General features: G+C 41.5%; 1 protein-coding gene across 2 annotated transcripts in view; it reads right to left on the bottom strand.

The window, feature by feature from the left end:
- Positions 1-20,261, bottom strand: part of CALCR (calcitonin receptor) — a 180,526-nt gene that overhangs the window by 129,212 nt on the left and 31,053 nt on the right. Inside the window, exon 1 of one of the 2 annotated variants that reach the window (XM_054193185.1) lies at positions 16,082-16,150. The exons of the other annotated variant lie outside the window; for it this stretch is intronic. The gene's annotated coding sequence lies outside the window, so the exon portion shown is untranslated. Of the gene's footprint in view, positions 1-16,081; positions 16,151-20,261 lie in introns of those variants that run through there. 2 annotated transcript variants of the gene reach the window in all.

The following is a 20,261-nucleotide window of genomic DNA, read 5'->3' as shown; positions in this document are numbered from 1 at the left end:
TAAATAGAAATGCCAGAAGAGGGACAAATTGTAAGAAGACATTTTTTCCCAGAAATATCACTAAGTTGGTATATTTTAGTGAGGTATTTCAATATTGCCAGGAGCTTTGATATAGAAGCTTTGAAATGTCATGTCATGACTGATTTAACTGATTTACAGATCTAAAGTCTTATGCTAGGAGAACAGTCTGATTTATCCAGATCAACTAGGTATTATTGGAATCTAGAAGAACTGTGAAAGAACTCAAACTATATTTTTTCAAGAAAGAGAGATGTTAGCAGTGTATTTTCAGCACACAGTGGAGTAATTAAACAATATCTTCTGTCTTGAATTCACATTTTATTTATATTTTTTTCTTTCTTTTACTATGAAACTATGAGACTTAATATACTAAGGAAGTTACCACAATCGTATTTTGTTCTCTAATTGTAAATTGATTCCTCAACCCCTACTCCATTATTAACCATTACTATTACAATATCCAGGAGACCTTGTCACAAATCAGTAACTCCTTGTGTTTAGCAAACTAAAAACATGCAAAGGAAAATATGCTCATGCATGCAAACAACTTAAGTGTGCGACAAGAGTAACAGTTCAATACGGAGCGACCATGAAGTAAAAGGAAGATCTCCAGTGTAATAGCCAGTGGTCTCAACAGCCTGACCGCTGCGGAGGTCAATAAAAAAATCACGGAAAAAGTGGATTTGTAGGGGAACAGCAAAGTGGGTATTCCCCAGGGGCTACTTCCCTGGTGCAGGAGAGATGGTCCAGGAAACCAGAATGAAGTGTTTTTCCCAATACTTAATGAGTGTTTGGTGCTGATGCATTATTCAAATGCACCAGGATTATTTAAAAGCAGAAAGAGAAGATGACTAACTGATAATGTCCGAGAGATGAGAGTGGCAGTCTCTCTGACTGTTAGGACAGCGCAGGCTAGAAGAGTGAATGAAAAAACACTGGGAGCCTGGGAAAGCTGAACTCCCAGAAGGATACAGGGGCAGGGCTGATGTCCCTAAAGATGGTGGAAGACCTATTCATAAAAAGAGGAAATGAGAAGGCTTTGGAGAGATTATACAAGTCAGCCTAACTTCAATATCCAAAATGATACTGGAGTGTGACAGTAGACAAAGAATTTATAACTACTGAGTCAATAATAGATTGATGAGAAACCATCCATGTGAGTATGTCACAAAGAAATCATATCAAGCCAATCTAATTCCATGCCAGGTTATCCAGCAGCTGGTGTGACATAGGTTGACTTGAATATGACTTTTCTAACAGAGTTCCCACAACATTCTCACACGCAAAGCTGGGAAACCTGGTCTAGACGACAGCATTATAAGATGAATGCAGACCAAGTTGAAAAATAAGATTCAAGGATTTGGTACAAACAGTTGGTACTCAACAAAGTGAGACATGTCAGTGTTGCAGGGCTCTCTCCAGAGACTGGTATTATCTCACTTTTTTCATTACAAACTGTCTCCTCACCACTGTGTGAGGTTATGCATGGAGTATGATGTCCCCTTTTGAACACAGGTTTTTAATAAACATGGAGACAAATTAATGTTCAGAGGAGAGCAACAAAACCCCTGAGTTTTAGAAAGCTGTCTCATGAGACATGGTGAAAGAATATGATGTCTAGATCTAGGAAAGGAAAGATTCAGCAGCATTTAAAAATACACAAAAGAGTTTAGTTTTCTGTTGTCCACCAGTGATAGGATGAGAAGCAATCTGCTTAGCATTCCACAGGGAAGATCTGGTTGTACATCACAAGAAGCAGTACATTTAGAAAGCTACATACATTAGTACATCCAGCTGTACACTTAGAAAGCACTCAAGCAGGTACCTTGGTGCCTTTATGGAAAATCATTTACTATTCTGCAGCAATAGGAAGAGTGGTGCATGATGACGGCTTAGTATCTGAGACGTAAATTGGTGACAGACTACATAAAAGGTATTGCTTTGTGGCTGCATAGGAAAGTTCATCACTCATAGATGCCATGAAGGAAGAATCTTCATGACCAAGGCATAATCTAAAAGTGACGTCACACTGGAAGTACACATTAGACCACAAGAAATAGCCTATGGAGTCACACTGATGATCCATATAGCTCAGCCCTGTGGTCTGTTCTTCATTTCTTTCTCCTTCCCATAGAGTGTCCACAGTGAAGTGGAAGGAAGTTTAGAGCAGATCTCCTCACTCTTGTCTGTCTATTCCTTATAGTGTCTGTTTATCAACCTGCTCTCCACGAATTTGTCCAATCCCTTTTTGAAAACCTGCCAATACTATCTGCTCTTCACGGCCTCCTGAGGTAACAGTGAACTTCACTAGCTCACAACTTGTTTTTACCTGTTTTAAACTACTGGTCCTTATTTCCAGTCTTCTGGGACTTCCTGATTAAGAGTTTGGCATACATTCATCTCATTAACCACCTTCACAATTTTGTAAACCATGAGCATATCCCCACAGCTTTCTCCTCTCCAAACTGAAGACTTTCAGCCATCCATGCTTCTCTACAAAAGATGGGTATTTGGCCCATTTAGGTTTTACACTACCTTTTAATGCATAATGGATTTAATTCCAGGCAGGATGGCAATACAGCCCACCACTTCAGGTTTCACATTTACCGTGTAATTCTGTACTTCAGGTAAAACCTGACAGGCAAAAATGGTGCAAGAGCCACACCTATAACGCTAATGAATGCAAATCTGTCTGCTGGTTCTGTTTAACCATGCTATTGCCTTGTAACCGCAGGTCAGAGGAACACTTCATATAATCCATTTCAGCACTGTCACTATTGTGGCTGACCATTGAAAGTCATTTGCTTTTGGCCTTATGTTTACAATACCAGTTCAGCCATCTTCCTAAAGAACAAATTGCCATTTTTCACCCTCCACTAAGACATGATAGGTGAGGTCATTGCAGTATTATAACCAGATGCAGAATTACACCTGGACAACGGGGGTGAAGCTAACAGGGCAACAGAACAGCCCTCCCCCATCAGCATTTTTGGTTCAGACAGGGAAAGGAGCCAAATGAAATGGCTGAGTAACTCTTCCCCTGCGTTCCCTGAACATTTAATGAGGTTCTGTTCGCAACTTCTGTTCTCATTGTAGTTTTACACTCAGCTTCATACACTACATATTTTCAGTACTTTGGTAAGCAGTTCTGGTGTTACATGAAAGTATAACATCATGTGATAAGTGACTGGCTCAGTACACAAGGGAATAAGACACCAGCATACACTTAAAACTTACAAGAGACTTCTTGCTTAACGAAAAGCAGATCCCAAAACCTGATAAGAGACAAATGCTACTGAAATATTCATAGAATCACAGAACTGTCTAGGTTGGAAGGTACCTAGATCATCGAGTCCAACCATCAACCTAAGGCTGCCAAAACCGCCATGAAACCATGTCCCTAAGCACCACATCTATCTGTCTTTTAAATACTCCCAGGGATGGTGCCTCAACCACTTCCCTGGGCAGCCTGGTCCAAAGTTTGATAACCCTTTCGGTGAAAAAATTTTTCCTAATATCCAATCTAAACCTCCCCTGGCATAACTTCAGGCCATTTCCTCTTGTCCTATCACTTGTTACTTGGGAGAAGAAACCAACCCCCACCTCGCTACACCCTCCTTTCAGGTAGCTGTAGAGAGCGATAAGGTCTCCCCTCAGCCTCCTTTTCTCCACGCTAAACAACCCCAGCTCCCTCAGCCGCTTCTCATAACATTTGTGCTTTAAACCCCTCACCAATTTTACTGTCCTTCTCTGGACTCACCCCAGAATCTCAATGTCTTTCCTGTAGTGAGGGACCCAAAACTGGACACAGTATTCACTCTGTATACAAAGGGTCTGACAGTGAAAAGAGATATCCTTAGAATAATGTATTGGGATAACGTTGACTACCCCTGTGAAAAAAAATGAAACTAAAAGTTTAAAGTAGCAGCTCTAGAAGTTTACTAAGAAAAAGGTAACTAGTAAGAGGATATGTATGTCTCATTATGGTTATGGAGTGTCCCATGAAAGCATGGGTCTATAGCGACAGGTGGCTCAGACGACTTGACAGGGCTCTGGCTTTCCTGACTAGCATCATGGTCAGCTCCATCTCACACGCTGCCGGAGGAGACTGCACTGCTGTGCAAGTCCCTGCCAGGAGCAGGCGTTTAGCCTACAAGTGGTGGTGTACTTTTTCTTTCTGTCCCATATTGTGACAACAACTGTAGCAGAGCAGCTTTGTGATGGCTGAATGCACAGCCATGACATCATCTTTTGTTTATCTTTGTTGTCCCTTGATAAAGGACAGATGAAAACAACAGACTGTGAGACTGTCCCTTAGCAGTAGTAGCAGCTTATAAATGACATTAAAAGTCTACCAGAATATCAAGTTTCCATCTCTCAAAATCATTCAATTGAATGCAATTAACTAACTCCATTGTACTTAGGATAATATAGTTCATACACATGTGGCACCTTTACTTCTAATTTGCAGGACTTCCTCTTTAAAGTATCTGAAATAATTTTTTTTAAGTTTCCAATGACACAAGTATGTCATGGTATTCAGTGATTTGGTGCCAGTCTCTAAGGGTTGAAATCATTTAAATCCCATCCTCATGGTGAAACAACTACAGTCATGAAGATGACTGAGCAAGCAAAGGACTCAAATGGATTGACAAGGATTAAACCACGAAGTCTTACATGGTTCTAAAATAAATGGGAAATAATTTTCTGTCTTCAGAGGTGGCAGGCAGTTATTAAGTTCTCAGTTCTGTGGATGCTTTAGAAGGCCACATGTTATGCAGCGTGTCTAGGCTAAAATAAACCAGGTGAATAATGCAATGTTTGCAACTAGCTAGCATATAAAGGCAGATTTTATTTAATGTTATAAAACTCTCAGTGATCAGGCATTAAGGAATGTCTAAAACCACAAGAATATAGAGAGAATCAATGAAATGTTTTTTATTCTGTTATTAATTTAAAGAAAGAAAAATATTGTTCTTCCTGGCATAAGGTACTAAATTGTGAATTTTTTACATGGTGAGGGGCAGGCAGGTGGAAGGAAGCCCAATTATGACACTGCACAGCAGCTGCAAAGTTTTAAACAATATCACAGCTCTAAGCTTAAAAATCTTTAATTGTAGCAACATTAAATTGCCAGCTGTGTCCGCAAAAACAGAAGCTGTAACAATTATTAGCAATTATTTCATCCAACAACATTTAGGAAGGATGAAATACGGAAAGACAATCTGCTGTCCTGCTGTCCTAATGTTCTGTGTGCGTTATTTTTACTGACAATGTTCTATGGAATTTCATAATGATAAAATGTTTGGCTTTGCAAGCAGACAAAACTATTACAAAACAATTTTTGCTTTAGCTTAAGACTTAGCACTTCACATCTTTCATGAATCTTCACATAATTGTATTTTAGCCACTATGCATATCCCTTGACGTATGTGTATCTATAACCTATAACACTGATGGAAAGACACACAGTTGTAAAACCAAATATCAAATAATAAATAAACATTATACATTTACAAAGGTAGGTGAACATTTGTCAGATTGCATGGTTTCCAGAGTCCTAAGCCCAATCAACATTAAAATAGCATCAAGGTATGGTGCAAGCACTGGTTTGCAACCATCCTTCCTCTTATCTGTTTGAAGGTATCCTGGTATGATTTTGACCCATGTCAACTAACGCTGTCTTTGAGACCGTCTTGGTGGAGATGACAGGGGATAGTTTGGGCCCAAAGCCGTTTTCAGCAGGCAGTTCAGGAATAACTATGCAGTTTTAGGGGGAAGAGAAATAGGAAAATCACGTTCAATTTCCTCCTTTTTTGCCCAGTGAAACCTAAACACATAGTTTCTTAGTTTGTAGCCTGTTCCAGCCTGTTGCGCTCTGTATTATTCCTACAGGAACATGCCGCCATGTCCAAGATTTAGTAGTGAGGTCACGTACTTTGCTATTCCAGAATCCTAGATAATTCCTACAGTTTATATGGACTGCTCAAAAGAGTAAAACAGAAAATGTGCACAAACTAAAATCCAGGACTTGGTTTTATTGCCCCCAAGTTGGATGCATGAAGGCTCACCTTTGATGCTTGCGTTCTTCTCTGCATGGAAGTCCAGCCTCAACATCAGACCAGGAATGCACCTTTATCACTGTCACCACAGAGCTTACCAAATGGGGGGTATGACACTGTACTGCAATACTGCAGCCACAAGTCTTTACAAGAAGAGGCCAGTAGAAAGCCTGGATCCTTTACAGTGTAGCAATCACACACAAATAGAGGAATTCTCAACATTTCAAAGGGTGTTGGCCCTGATCAGTTCTTGGATAGAGGAGGGGGAAAAAAAAGTGAGCAGACATCTACGTATAAAGAAAGCATCCCAACTGCAGATCCCCACCGGGAAGCAGTGCCTGCCTGCAGTAGACCCCAACAAGAAGGCTGACTGTTCATCCCACGGTCTTGTTTTAAGCATGACTTTTCATTATCAAGGTTTTCCACACTGTCTCTAGTATCCAGGTTAGAACTTTATGGCCTGGATGAGAAGACAGTTAGATTGGCAAAAAACCTGCTTGGATGGTCTGGTTCAGAGGTTAGCAGCTGATGGGTCATACGCTACCTGGATGCCTGTAACAAGTAGACTACTGCATGGCTCTGTACTGGGACCTGTCCTCTTCAACACCTTTAACAATGACCTGGAGGAGGTGATGGAGTGCACTCCCATCAAACTTGCAGATGAAACCAAATTGGGAGGAACAGACTCGAGGGCAGATCTGTCATTCAGAGTGACCTAGACAGGCTGGAGGAACAGCCTGACAGGAAAATTATGAAACTTGTCAAGAATCTATGCCAAGTCCCACACCTAGAGGTCTTGACAGACAGCAAGCTGAACATGAGCCAGCAGTGTTCTCCGGCAGCCAAGACAGCCAACAGTATCTTGGGTTGTTAGAAGCACACAGACAGATGATTCAGGGAAGTGATTAGCACTCTTTATTTGGCACTTGTTAGATCACACCCGGAATACTGCATACAATTTTAGGTTCCCAACTGAACAAAAAGGTGTTTAGGAACAGAAGCAAATTCATCAGAGAGCCACCAAGATGATGGGAGGACAAGAAACAAAGAACATAAATTGAAACAAAAGAGTTTCTGACAGGATATAAGAAAAACTTTTTCACCGTGAGGACAGTCAAACATTGGAGCAGGTTGCCCAGGGAGGTTGTACAATCTCCACCCTTGCAGATTTTCAAGACTCAACTGAATAAACCCCTGAGCAACCTGGTTTGATCTTCTAGCTGACACTACTTCAAGTAAGATGTTGGACTGTCAACCTTCTGAAGTCTCCAACCTCAACGAGGCTGTGACTCTGTGATTCTGTGAGTCCTGGTTGCTTTAAAGCTAAAGTTTTACAATATAATTTTGCAGGCTTTACTTAAATAATTCAGCATTCTTCTGGTTTCTTTTGGGTCATGCAGTTTGAATTAGAATCACCCTATTGTTCCAAGACTCAGCTGAACTGTTCATCTTCACAAAGAGGACTGGAAGTGCTAATGAAGTTGATGCATTATGAATTGTCAGTTTGGATATCTCAGCTGTCACAGTCATGTTGAAATAAATTATATGCATTATTAAAGGGTGAACATCATCACACCCATGTTATAACTAGGGAAGTCTCCAAAGAGAAGACTTAATTTTCTCATTTTCCCGAAGAAAATGAGCTGTATTCCCATATCACAAAACATGAATTTTAAACCACTAACCCAATTTATCAAACCTAAACACTTAAAGAGTGGTTTGAAAGAACTTAAGAATGTGTCCTTAGGAATTTTGGCATATTTTTAAGGTAGTAAAACCTGCTAATATTAGCAGATGTTTTTTATGTAGACAATATATGTCACCTGAAAATCAACATCTGGGGAATAAAAAGACAAGTCTTTTCCCGATGCAAATCTGACAGACATCATGACATCTAGGCAATAAAAATATTTTTTTAAGTTTTTTGTTACTGAATTCAAGGTGAAAACATCCATTGTTGGCCATGTGAACAGAATTCTGTCCAAGGTTATCACTTTCTTCACTGTGATGTTACTTATATTATTTACCCATGAGAAAAGAGGCAGATCCAGCAATAATAGCTAGCTTCTCCACAACTTTGCAATGAGGCAGCTCATTCAACCACACAAGTGTACAATAAAAATATCAAATGCAAAAGTGTCAACAGGCAGTCTTGTCTGTGGTGAAAAAAGAACTGTCCTCACGGCTTGTTCAGCTGCAGATTGCAGGGTGTGTGCTCTGGATCTTGTCCGCAGAGTGCTCTGAGTTGTGTGTTGCAAGCAGAAACAAGACCTTACAGGTAAAAGATTAAAAAAAAAAAATAATAATCACACTGTTTGAACATAGCAAGCAAGCAGTTAATTGCTGGGTCTAAATGAGGGGGCCAGGCTGTCCTACATGAAATGTTTAAAACAGCAAGCAGACATTGAAGGTAGGAACCCCTTAAAGAGAGGGCAGCAGAGAGACGTGTTTCACATTTGTTCTTTTCTTTAAAAGATAGAGACAGGGAAGAAAAGATAATGTCAGCTAAGGCAGCAGCAGATGAGACCAAATAATTGCAGATGGTTGAATGCAGAAGCTGCAGGATGTACTCAACCATCAAGTGGGTACTTGAAAGGAGCTATTTATGTATGAAGTGTTCCCTGAGAGAACCCACAGGAAAAAAAGTGCCTGAGCGCTAGAGATGCAGCTGGAAATCATGATGGAGTTCAGGCAAGATGTGAGGACAGGATGAAGGGAGGAAGGTTCATCAAAGAACAGTACCTGAAGAGCATGGCTGAACGCTATCATGAGGAAGAAAAGACAGGCATTGAGAAAGAAATAGATAATAAAAACTTCCAGAATGGGTTTGTTGCTCCAGAAGACAAAGATGAGAAAAAGGAAGAAACAGAAGATCGATGAGAAGGGTGAAGAAGAGCTAGTGTTCCAACAAGAGCAGACAGGGATACCAGGAGACTAGAAAAATAGCTGTGAAAAGGATAATACATTGAAGACTGCGCAGAACTGAAAAAAAAAAAAAAAGGAAAGAGGAGCAGAGATCCACACCAACAGCACAAAAATTCAGTTTAGGGACTCACTGGCCAAATCTGCATTAGTGTTTCAGTTTAGAGCAGTAAAACGGTCTTGAAACAAAGCCATTGAATATTTCCACTTAGCGCATGCCAGTTTTATTGGCAGAACTGCTTGGTTTCCTCCGTTAGGAGAAAACTATACCAGAAGTTGTGCTCTAAATGTAAATGAAAGGCATGTCTGCCCCTGAGGAGGATCTAAAGGTCCAGTCCAACGACTGGGCTGCACTGTCACAAATTTCTACCGCATATGCATGACATGAAAAAGCTCTTAAACCATCAAGTGTTTCTGCCACAACCTGAGGTCCTTCAGGTGCTATAAAATGAAACAAATGCTGTATATCTGCTGCCATATTTATCAGCGCCTGACTCTGAATCTCTGTCACTCCTTCCTCTGCCATCTTCTCCAGTCCTGGCTTGGAATCCTTATTTAAATTCCCTACATCAATTGCTGTCCATCCACCCTTTCTGATCCCTTCCCGGACAATCTTGGGGTTTTTTTTTGCTTTTTCATTTGGTCTTTATGTCTTTTGCAATGGTGAAGTGCAAAATTCCAGAAGATCCAGCAAAGTGCAAATTACGTTGTCCCATGAAAGTTTCTCCAGTAGCGGCTACATACTGGGAGTCTCAGAAGATTGCATCAATTGATGCATGAAGAAGACTGATGAGCCCAACAACCTTAAATCTGAAAGGATGAAAATCGTTCTTGAAGAGCAAGGGCAACAACCACTTTTTGGGGACAGCATGGCAGGAACGTCCATGTTCTGGAGAGCTTGAACAGGTCTCCTGGTGAGAACTATCATTGATTCTGTTGCCCAACTGAACTTCTGTGCTCTGGGATACGGGACAATATAGCTGTGAGCACAATCCCCAGTGCCACTCTGGAATCCTGCCCATCGATCCCACAGAAGATCATTACAAAGGCACAAACAGAAGTACCTCTCTGGCTTGCTTCTAGTGCTTTTGCCTCAGCAAATCTCTGTGTCAGAGCTCTGGAGTCCAATCTGGGTCAGTATGTTTTTCTGTGCAGGTCATTATAGTGGAATGGGAATTACATGAGGTTTCTGGCACTTGGGTCATGATTGAGAAGAGATGATGCGTGTTATAAAGACTGCTTTGCCTTTAAAAATAGTCTGTGGTTATGAGCTGTGGGTGAACTCCTCTATGTGACAGCTAGCTACAGCAGAAGCTCCCCTCCCAGTCCCAGCCTGTACACGTGCCTAGCTGTGTGCCAGCGACTGACTGTGCAGGCAGCATGCCATAACACAACCCTGCTAGAGTCCCGTACAGAGGCTTGTGCTTCATGGCATTTTCCTTCCCTTCAACATGGTGCTCTATAGCCTGGCTGTACGGGGACAGCGTCAATACACAGAGTAACCGTGTGGATCCCATCCCTGCCTGACCAATGAGATGATCAGAGAAGTTTTTCTCATACATTCTGTAGGAGCTGTGGTAAAGTGACAAATTTTCCTTGCGCCTCTCCCTACCCCTCCCCATCTCATGCAATGAAAACTACTGTGACCAGTGCGGAAGGTGAGCAGTGCTCCTGCAGTTCTGTTCCTGAGGTCTCCCACCCTGTGGGAGACCTTCATACTTCAAGCAGGTGCTCTCAGAAGCACAGGTGAAGGCCATCCCCATGTCCCGAAAGACGAGCCGACGGGGAAGAAGGCCAGCCTGGCTAAATAGAGAGCTTTGGCTGGACCTCAGGAAAAAAAGGAAGGCTTACATTCTCTGGAAAAGGGGCTTAGCAACTTATGAGGATTATCAAGATATAACAAAGCTATGCAGGGGGAAGATTAGAAGGGCCAAAGCTCAATCAGAACTCAGCTTGGCCACTGCAGTTAAAGATAACAAGAAGAGATTTTTGCAGTATATCAACAGAAAAAGGAAAACTAGGGAAAATATAGGTCCACTGATGAATGAGACGGGTGCCCTAGTGGTGGAAGACACAGAGAAGGCAGAGTTACTGAATGCCTTCTTTTCTTCGGTCTTCACTGATAAAGCCGTCCCTCACACATCCCATACCCTGGAGGCAAGGGGGAAGGTCTGGAGAGAGGAAGATTTTCCCTTAGTTGAGGAGGACCGGGTCAGAGACCACTTGGCCAAGCTGGACATTCATAAATCCATGGGCCCTGACGGGATGCACCCGCGAGTGCTGAGAGAGCTGGCAGATGTTATCGCTAGACCACTCTCCATCGTCTTTGAAAAGTCATGGGGAACAGGAGAGGTGCCTGAGGACTGGAGGAAGGCTAACGTCACTCCAATCTTCAAAAAAGGCAAGAAGGAGGACCCAGGGAACTACAGGCCGGTTAGTCTCACCTCTGTCCCTGGGAAGGTAATGGAGCGACTCATTCTGGATGTCGTCTCCAAACACATAGAGGAACAGGAAGTTATTGGAAGTGGTCAGCATGGATTTACCAAGGGCAAATCATGCCTGACCAATCTGATAGCTTTCTATGATGTTATAACAGGTTGGCTGGATGAGGGGAGAGCCGTAGATGTCATCTACCTTGACCTTAGCAAGGCTTTTGACACTGTCTCCCATAACATCCTCATTAGGAAGCTGAGGAAGTATGGGCTAGATGAGGTGACAGTGAGGTGGATCGAGAGCTGGCTGAGTGACAGAACCCAGAGGGTTGTGATCAGCGGCACAGAGTCCAGTTGGAGGCCTGTAACGAGTGGTGTCCCTCAGGGGTCAATACTTGGACCAATTTTGTTCAATATATTCATTAATGACCTAGATGAGGGGACAGAGTGTATCCTCAGCAAGTTTGCTGATGATACCAAGCTGGGAGGGGTGGCCGACACTCCAGAGGGCCGTGCTGCCATCCAGCATGACCTGGACAGGCTGGAGAGCTGGGCAGAGGAGAACCAAATGAGGTTCAACAAAAGCAAGTGTAGGGTCCTGCACCTGGGAAGGAAGAATGCCAAACACCAGTATAGGTTAGGGGCGGACATGCTGGGAAGCAGCTCTGAGGAGAAGGACCTGGGGGTCCGGGTAGACAGCAAATTATCCATGAGCCAGCAGTGTGCCCTTGTCGCCAAGAAGGCCAATGGCATCCTGGGCTGCATAGGGAAGACTGTGGCCAGTAGGTCGAGGGAGGTCATTCTTCCCCTCTACTCTGCGCTGGTGAGGCCGCAACTGGAGTACTGTGTCCAGTTCTGGGCTCCCCAGTTCAAGAGGGACAGGGAACTACTGGAGCGAGTCCAGCGAAGGGCAACCAAGATGATTGTGGGACTGGAGCACCTCCCTTATGAGGAAAGGCTGAAAGAGCTGGGACTCTTTAGCCTGGAGAAGAGAAGGTTGAGGGGGGACCTGATTAATGTTTACAAGTACCTAAAGGGTGGGTTTAAGGAGGACGGAGCCAGGCTCTTTTCAATGGTTCCCAGCGACAGGACAAGGGGCAATGGGCACAAGCTAGAACACAGGAAGTTCCGTTCAAATACACGGAAAAACTTCTTTACAGTGAGGGTGACAGAGCACTGGAACAGGCTGCCCAGGGAGGTTGTGGAGTCCCCTTCTCTGGAGATTTTCAAGACCCGCCTGGATGCAGCCCTGAGGGATGTGCTTTAGGCAACCCTGCTCTAGCAGGGGAGTTGGACTAGATGATCTCTAGAGGTCCCTTCCAACTCTGAAGATTCCGTGATTCTGTGATTCCGTGATATCCTGTAGTCGCTCCAGCATGAGGGGCCAGGAGTTTGTGGGAAGGGTGTCAAGTACAGAACTGCTTTCATTCCTGGCTTTGGAGGGTACCCTTCAGGTAAGGGATCAGGAATGGGTGGTGGGTCCTGCAGGAGGGAGAGGAAAGCCATTCACTTCTGCTGACATGCCATATAGTCTGAAGGAGCCATAATCCAGAAAAAGACATATCGTTCAGCACGCAGGGGTAGAGGGCTGGAGAAAAACTTCTGGACAGACAGGAATACCAGATAGCTGGTTGCATCGTGGCCATGGAGGGCCAGCCCAGAGTGTTGCACACAGTCCCTACAACACATAAGCTCTGCTGTTCCTCAGTTTGGACCGGTAGTCGGGGGTAGGAGCAGGGTCACCATCTCTCCTGTGCTCAGGCCTCATCTGCCACCCCAGGGCTCTTGGAGCAGCAGGAGGCTCTTGGCCCACTCTCCGTGCATGCTAAAAATCGACATGAGAGCGCGATATCCCTCTAGGAGCCTCCTTCCACTCACTGCTTCACACCAACTCTCCACCCTGCTCTTCCCTACTTGCTGCCAGTCTTGAGGACCAAATGTAGGAGCAGAGGGATCAGTTTTGGTCAAGGGATCACAATAACCTTAGGCAGGAGTAAAAACCCCAAAATGTGCATAATGAAGATGTGACAAACATAGGCACCAGCTACTTGGATCTACTGATTGGCTCCTGTTGTACCAAATTACTTGCTGAAATAAACACAGACAGCAGTACAAGAACTGACAGGTCTCTCACTGTGGTGGATGCAAGAAATGGAGGGATAGGTTTGGTATGTGCCATTAGCAAAGATAAAAAATGTGGGCTTTTCAGAGGAATGAGTAATTCCTATAGCTGTAAAATGTAGCTCGTAGGAAAAACAACTATTACTGCTGTTTTTCATAATGCATTAAAAAGAGACCATTCTTATCCATTTGTTTAGACAGAAGGAAAACACAGATCTACACCTGTATCCCCTGCAAACATAAATCAGAATGCAAGTCTGTTATATGTGTGTTATATATAAGCAGTTATGCGGATATGTATCAGTTGTCTAGTTTCAGCAATCATGTCAGGACCAGCTACAAATTAGGAAGATCTTTTCCACAAACATGTTGGGAAGTGAAAAAATCCATTTTTGTGCCAATATCAGGAATAAATAAGGGGTATGTGGATGAAGGAAATTGAGGGCTGGCAGAGGGTACTGAAATGCCAGCTGTAATTATAAAAAGAAAAAACAATTTTCACATGCATTTCAGAGTTTAGTCACAGAGCTACGTGCATCCTTATTTTATGAGCTTCCCTATTATCAGGCTGTGCAACAGTGCCATGAAATTAACAGTCAAATATGGGCCTTAATCCTGACATAAATAACATTCCCACAAACAGTACTGGGAGATTGGTCAGAAAAGTGTGTTCAGAACTTGAGCTCTAAAAATGAAGACAGTGTTGGTGGGTCCCTAATTATAATATCTCATTTAGCTCCCACAATAAGGCAACTGAAGCAGTAAGAAGCAAAAGGAAGTCAGTTGCTGCCAGATGGCTTAGTCTTTGCAGCCGTTACTCACTGAAATAATATTTGCTCACACAAGAAGGCCCACAGCATTCACTGGAGTGTAACACAAGTACTAGAGGAATTCAAGCTTCATGATAAATCTTTCTAAAAACAAGTTGCGGCAGAGAATCAAACTATTTTTCCAAGCACACAGTTTTTGGGGGTAAATTCACCACTTTTCACTAAAGTCATCATGGACAAATTACTTGTTTCAGTGACTCAGAGAGTCCATGATCAATTTATGATTCAGGAAAACTTTCAGTGTCCTTTTAAACTAAATATGTAGCTTGCAATCTATATGTGATGTAGTATTAGAATATGTCCTTCCAACTCATCTACAACAAAAGTTCACTAAATCACGGGTGTTTAGTCAAATACTATTTTAACTATTGTCCACTAAGTTTTTATACTTTGTAAGCTGTTTCCTGACATAAGTGAAAGTTGTTATTTGGCTTTATTCTGGAAGTGTTCAAACCTGATTTGAAGCTAACTGACATCAGCAGGTTTCTTTTCTCTGACTTCAGTAGAGTCTGCTCATCCCAAGTTCTGCTTTTCAATTTGTTCTGATCTACGCCAAGTAGCTCAGGCAGTTTTTTCCAGAACAAGGCTCTGCAGTCCAACTAATGCTGTCAGGAGAAGGATAAAGGTCCAGTGATCTATAGGTCTACTTGACCCCAGGAGAGAAAGATTTGAATCTAGGTCACGTATCTCCTGCATGTGATACACATACGAATTTCTGAGTTGCAAAAGGTTTTATAAATGGCCTGAGATTCCTGGGAAGACTATCTCTGAATATAATAATACTGAAAATAATATAATAATATACGACCTGTTTTCCAGGAACAGAATTTTGGGATGAAAAGCCCAGCTGAAAGAGTTTGTCTCATGTACCTGCTATTTGCCTGTACAGCAGCTGCTGCTGTGTCCTCTGAGCAGTGTTGCTTCAGATTCAGAGTTAAGCTGCTTCTGATGGCAAAGCCAGCAATTTGTTATCATGAAGATCTGAACTGAGAACTCCTTGGTAAAATGTAAGGCACAACTAACAATTCAGATACTGTGCGGAGTATGTCTGAACATGCTTTCAAAACATCTTTGTGAGGGCCTCATCTAACTTTCTAAGCACAGGCAGAAATGCTGAAGAATGGGATTCTTCTTGGCACATTGTTCATTACTGTTTGCTATACCCTACACTTTATTTTCAAAAGAAAAATATCAGAGGCTTCTGATATTACCCATGAAACCATATTAATAACGGGCATAGAGAAATCCATGGCACTGCTATTGCACGGACACTTTCTGTGGTTCTGTTGTTGTTCCTGATACCAAATAAACTAAAACGAACTAGCAGAAGCAACTGTAATTAATTAAGAAAGCACACAATCCTAGGAAGGCTTTATTGTCTTATTTGTCCTAGAAAATTAATTATGTGTATTCGATGGAACTGTAACTACGATGCTGTCATTCCATGAGCAGTAAAAGAAAACAGAGCAACCCACAAGTGCAGCAGTTTTAGTAATTACAGATTCGAGGCACATCTCTTTCTCATGTTTGAATATACAAACTACTGTGCAGTAAACTTGGGTTTTAGGCATGATGTCACATTCTTGTTTCTCTTTTATGGAAAACTATCCAATTCAGCATCAGCATAAAAGGAAAGAACAAATCCTATTCTCTTCAGTAAGATGTGAATATTAAAATGTAATTGAAGTATTACCTGCTGAATTCATTCAAAATAAACGCAATACATTATATACAAGAATCTCTCCCAGTGCTGTAGAATGGCTGCGTACCTGAAACAGGAATAGATAGGAAATGCAAAAATTACCATTCCAAAGCTTGTTCAGCCCCATTCCCCATCAGGTATTTTATTATTTACAGTTGAACTTGCAGCATAACATTACAGTTAGGCTGCAAACAGAGATTCTGCAGCAGTACAATCAGAATTCAGCAGCATTGCATTTTGTCCTGATGCCTACACAATTGCTAGAGGAAGATATTTTATTTACACAGCTGTGCTGTGTTTTATAAACAGGTTGATTCTGACTTTCTGAAACTTCATGGAGAATTATTGTAAAGGAAAAAAAAGAAAAGCAGATACAAGTTCCCATGTGTTTGACTTCTTGCCACGTTTACAGATAGGATCACAAACTACTACTTTTGTCTAGTTTCTCTGAAAAGGGGACAAAGCTTTTTAAGGACAAGCAGCCCAACAGGTTCCTATCTGATCATGGCTGCTCCAACCACTGCTGTTTAGTCCCAAAGTAATATGACCAAAGCAGTATGACTGGTCCCCACTACCGGATTAATATAGTTCTTATGTTAAACATCATCTAGTACTTTTTTTTTTTTATGTAAACAAAGTTCATTTGCAAAGCAGAGGCAGCTTCTCCATCACTTTTATAATGGCACTGGTATGACAGATATTGCTGTCATCACTCCTGGTGTCAACACAGCTCCCAAGAGGAAAAGCAGGACTTTAATCTCAAGTAGCATTTGCTTTCTGCAGATAACCACGTTCTTTATCAGCAATGCTTTCTCTTCATCATCCCTTATCAATACTGTTACATTAGACTTACCTCACAACAGTTTATGCACAAACGATCATCTGATCTAACAAAATCCCCAGTCATATTTGTTCAGCATATTGCATCAGTGGAAAGTTTTAACTCAATCTCTTAGCTGAAGGTCTCTTGGACTGCTGAGTCACACATGATTAATTCTAACAATATTTTAATTTCCTTCATGATTAGGTAACTAATGATTTGAAATGAGATTGGGTGTTCTAAACTGAATCAGAATTAGTTTTTTTTTTTCTTTGATGAATTAATTATAATTGATTTATAAAGTGGCACTCTCTAGGGGCCTGACTTTGCAGTGCTTACTGATGAGGCTAAATTCCCATTGAAACCAATGAGCACTTTTCCTCAATAAGCATTGAAGGATCTGCCCTTAAGACTTAGAAAGTATAACTAGTGCTAGCTTTTGAGCCCCTCTTAGGACTACAATTACAAACACTCCAGAGCTATAATCCTAAAAATACATTTTGCTAAGAACTACAGCAGAATTTCTGAGTAATGTGTACATGGAGTTATCCCAAGAGTTTTATGTGTTTCCATGAATACTGTATTTTACTAGCAAAATAAACACAGGAGACTTGAGTTGGAAGTAGGCGGGCAGTATACTCCTCTAAAATCTTCTCCATGAAAACGACTATGGATACCCTACACAGACGCAATTCAGTTATCTCCATTATACCCGTTCCTCTTAATCTCTTTGTCGTGATTTCTTGATGAGCTCTCATAATCAATATTAAGCAGCTGCCTGCCTTTGATGCTCTAGGAAGGGATTCAAAGTCACACCAATGCAGTATTTTGGTGTTTTCTTAATTGTTTGCTTCACATTATTAAATAAAGCTATTTGTTTTTTCTAGAGCAAGTGGATAAATGCTATTTTTTCCAACAATATCATTAAAAAAACTTCAATTTTGTGCTTGCAATGAAATATTTTGTGATTTTGTCTTTTTTCTGTTTTTTTTTTTTTTTTTTTTAATCAAGGTGTTGGCCTTTCAAGATCCTCCTCTTTATAGGCTGTTTTAGAACCATTTTGCTGAGATAATTCCATATTGCTCTTTAAAGCAATTTGGCAAGTATTTTTGACAAAAAAAGCTCATAAACAAAAGTGGCTGCACTTTTAACACTCCTATTTGAGAACAACTTTAAAAGGCAGTTTATCAGATATTAGTACATCTTTATTTTTAAACCAGCTGTTGTATCAAATCTGCACATGAGTTACAGCACCTGTCATCTTCTGATGTCATTATGTTGCTATGTAATGATTTGAATGGACTTTTCTCCATTGGCATGAGCGGGTGTTGAATGAGCCATGCAGTCTCAGCCCTGGGAGAGCTGAGGTTCAGTAGACAAAGAATGACCCTTGATGACTGAACACAACTTTGATTTGAGTTTCAAAGCTATAAGGGATTTCAGCTTTTATAAGATTTTGCAGGGAGAGAAACAGGATTTGCACTGACATTTCATAAAGATAGCTCAAGGAGTTTTAGGAAAAGATGGAATACCTGCTAATTCTCTGCAAAGAGCAATTATTTCAGTAGTGATCTTGAAAACAAAAATAAGAAACAGAGGTACCTCCCTACTGAGCTGAAGTGGGAAAGCACCCGAAGCTGGAAAAGACTAATTTCCTGAACTGTAGGTATTTTGTAAAATTAAGCATCTTCTAGAAGCTTCTATGAAGAATGAATATTACTCTTGATGTCCATTAAGTAGGCAAGTATTTCTCCATTGTTTTCAGAAAAATATAGTTATTATTGTTCATTTCTACAGAAACATTCATATATTGCATACTAGTACATGGCTGTGCAACCACTGCTACGGTAGTCATTTTATGATGTTACAGTCTCAAAGCCAGTAGCATATCTAAAAGATATATTCTGTGATAAAAATAATCTGGTATCGCATAAAAAAAAATATAATCTGGAAAACCCTCTGGAACATATCAGAAAACTGCAAAGATGAATCAACAAAGGACTCAGTTTTATTATGTTACTGTCCTCCTTTTTCGAGCAGCATAACTTCAGCCCACTCTCTGAAGATAGATAAGAATCATTTATTGTATCCCTCTGGATGTTGCCGACTGATTGCTACCGTGCAGCAAGTGATGCAGACAGAGAAAAATCTTCTGTCTCTTTACTTGTGGAAGAAAGGGATTTATTTTTATGCTCTTTTTTCCTAACAGATCAGAGACTATCCCCAAATAAAACAGATTATCAAGGAGCAAAGGCTGGCTAAAGTAACAACTTCAAGCCAAATCTTACTAGTTTTCCACGTTAAATTAGTAGCACCATCTTCTATCTGAAGTCAGTAGCACTTACACAAAGGGGCGCTACTCAATAAGTACTCAGGGGTCTAGGAAAACACAGGTAAGTTCTGTAAGGTCAACCTGGGGTGCCTACATCAACCACAGCTCTCCAGCCTCCAAGCATGTCACCAAAGAATACAGGCAGAGTGAACTGCAGCACTGAGGACACCAGAGTTCACCGTTCCTACGTATGCTGGGATCTCCCAACACTTACTCGGAATGAATTAGGAACTCCAGAGGTGAGCTTGCTGTCTCACTGCAGCTGAGAAACACTCAGCTGAAATTTATTTCCCATCCAGTTCCTGGCAGAGACAGGACTTTGCTGGCTGGTTTCTCCATGCTGACGTAAAGTCATGCAGTCTCTTGTAACCCATAAATGCCACTTGCCCAGAGCTGCTTGTGTCTTGCAAGTGTGACGATACTATCCTGGCTGTGACACAGGACTGAGCTGAGACCTCAGGAACCAAATGCAAAATCTACTACAGGGGACTCTAATGATTTACACTCTCTGTAAACTAGACCACAAATTCAGCAGATGGTGATACCTCTTCCTATTAAAAAAACCCTTGTCCTAAGTATCTATGGCACACTTGGGAATCCCAGACAAGCCCCTACTGATGGAAATGGTTGTTTTCTTGGCCAACACATCAAGATTGAACCAGGGACAGTCAAGGTTAAGAATATAAACACAAGTTTAAGAATGAGTCCTGAGTAGTAAATGGTGTAGAAATTACCACCTGGCACAGAGTGAACTCTGCAAACACCCTCGCCGGAAAGGCATTTAAGAAACTCTGAAGATGCTCCTACTTAGATGCCACATAGATTGAGAAACCTACTCCACACCTACAGTTTCTCCCTAAAAAACATTATTGTGCTATCTGTTAAAAGATGAAAGCAGACCTCCATTGTCTGGATATCTCCTTTGCTTGGGTTTCATGTGATTTAGATATTATTCTTAGTATTGACATTCAACATCTACAGTGTGAGTTGTGCTTTAATATTCCAAACATTCAGGGAAT

This window comes from Rissa tridactyla, chromosome 2, assembly GCF_028500815.1.
Source record: "Rissa tridactyla isolate bRisTri1 chromosome 2, bRisTri1.patW.cur.20221130, whole genome shotgun sequence".
In the NCBI taxonomy this organism is placed as follows: domain Eukaryota; kingdom Metazoa; phylum Chordata; class Aves; order Charadriiformes; family Laridae; genus Rissa; species Rissa tridactyla.
The sequence above is the reverse complement of the archived record's forward strand: the minus strand, read 5'-3'. Positions and strand labels throughout refer to the sequence as shown.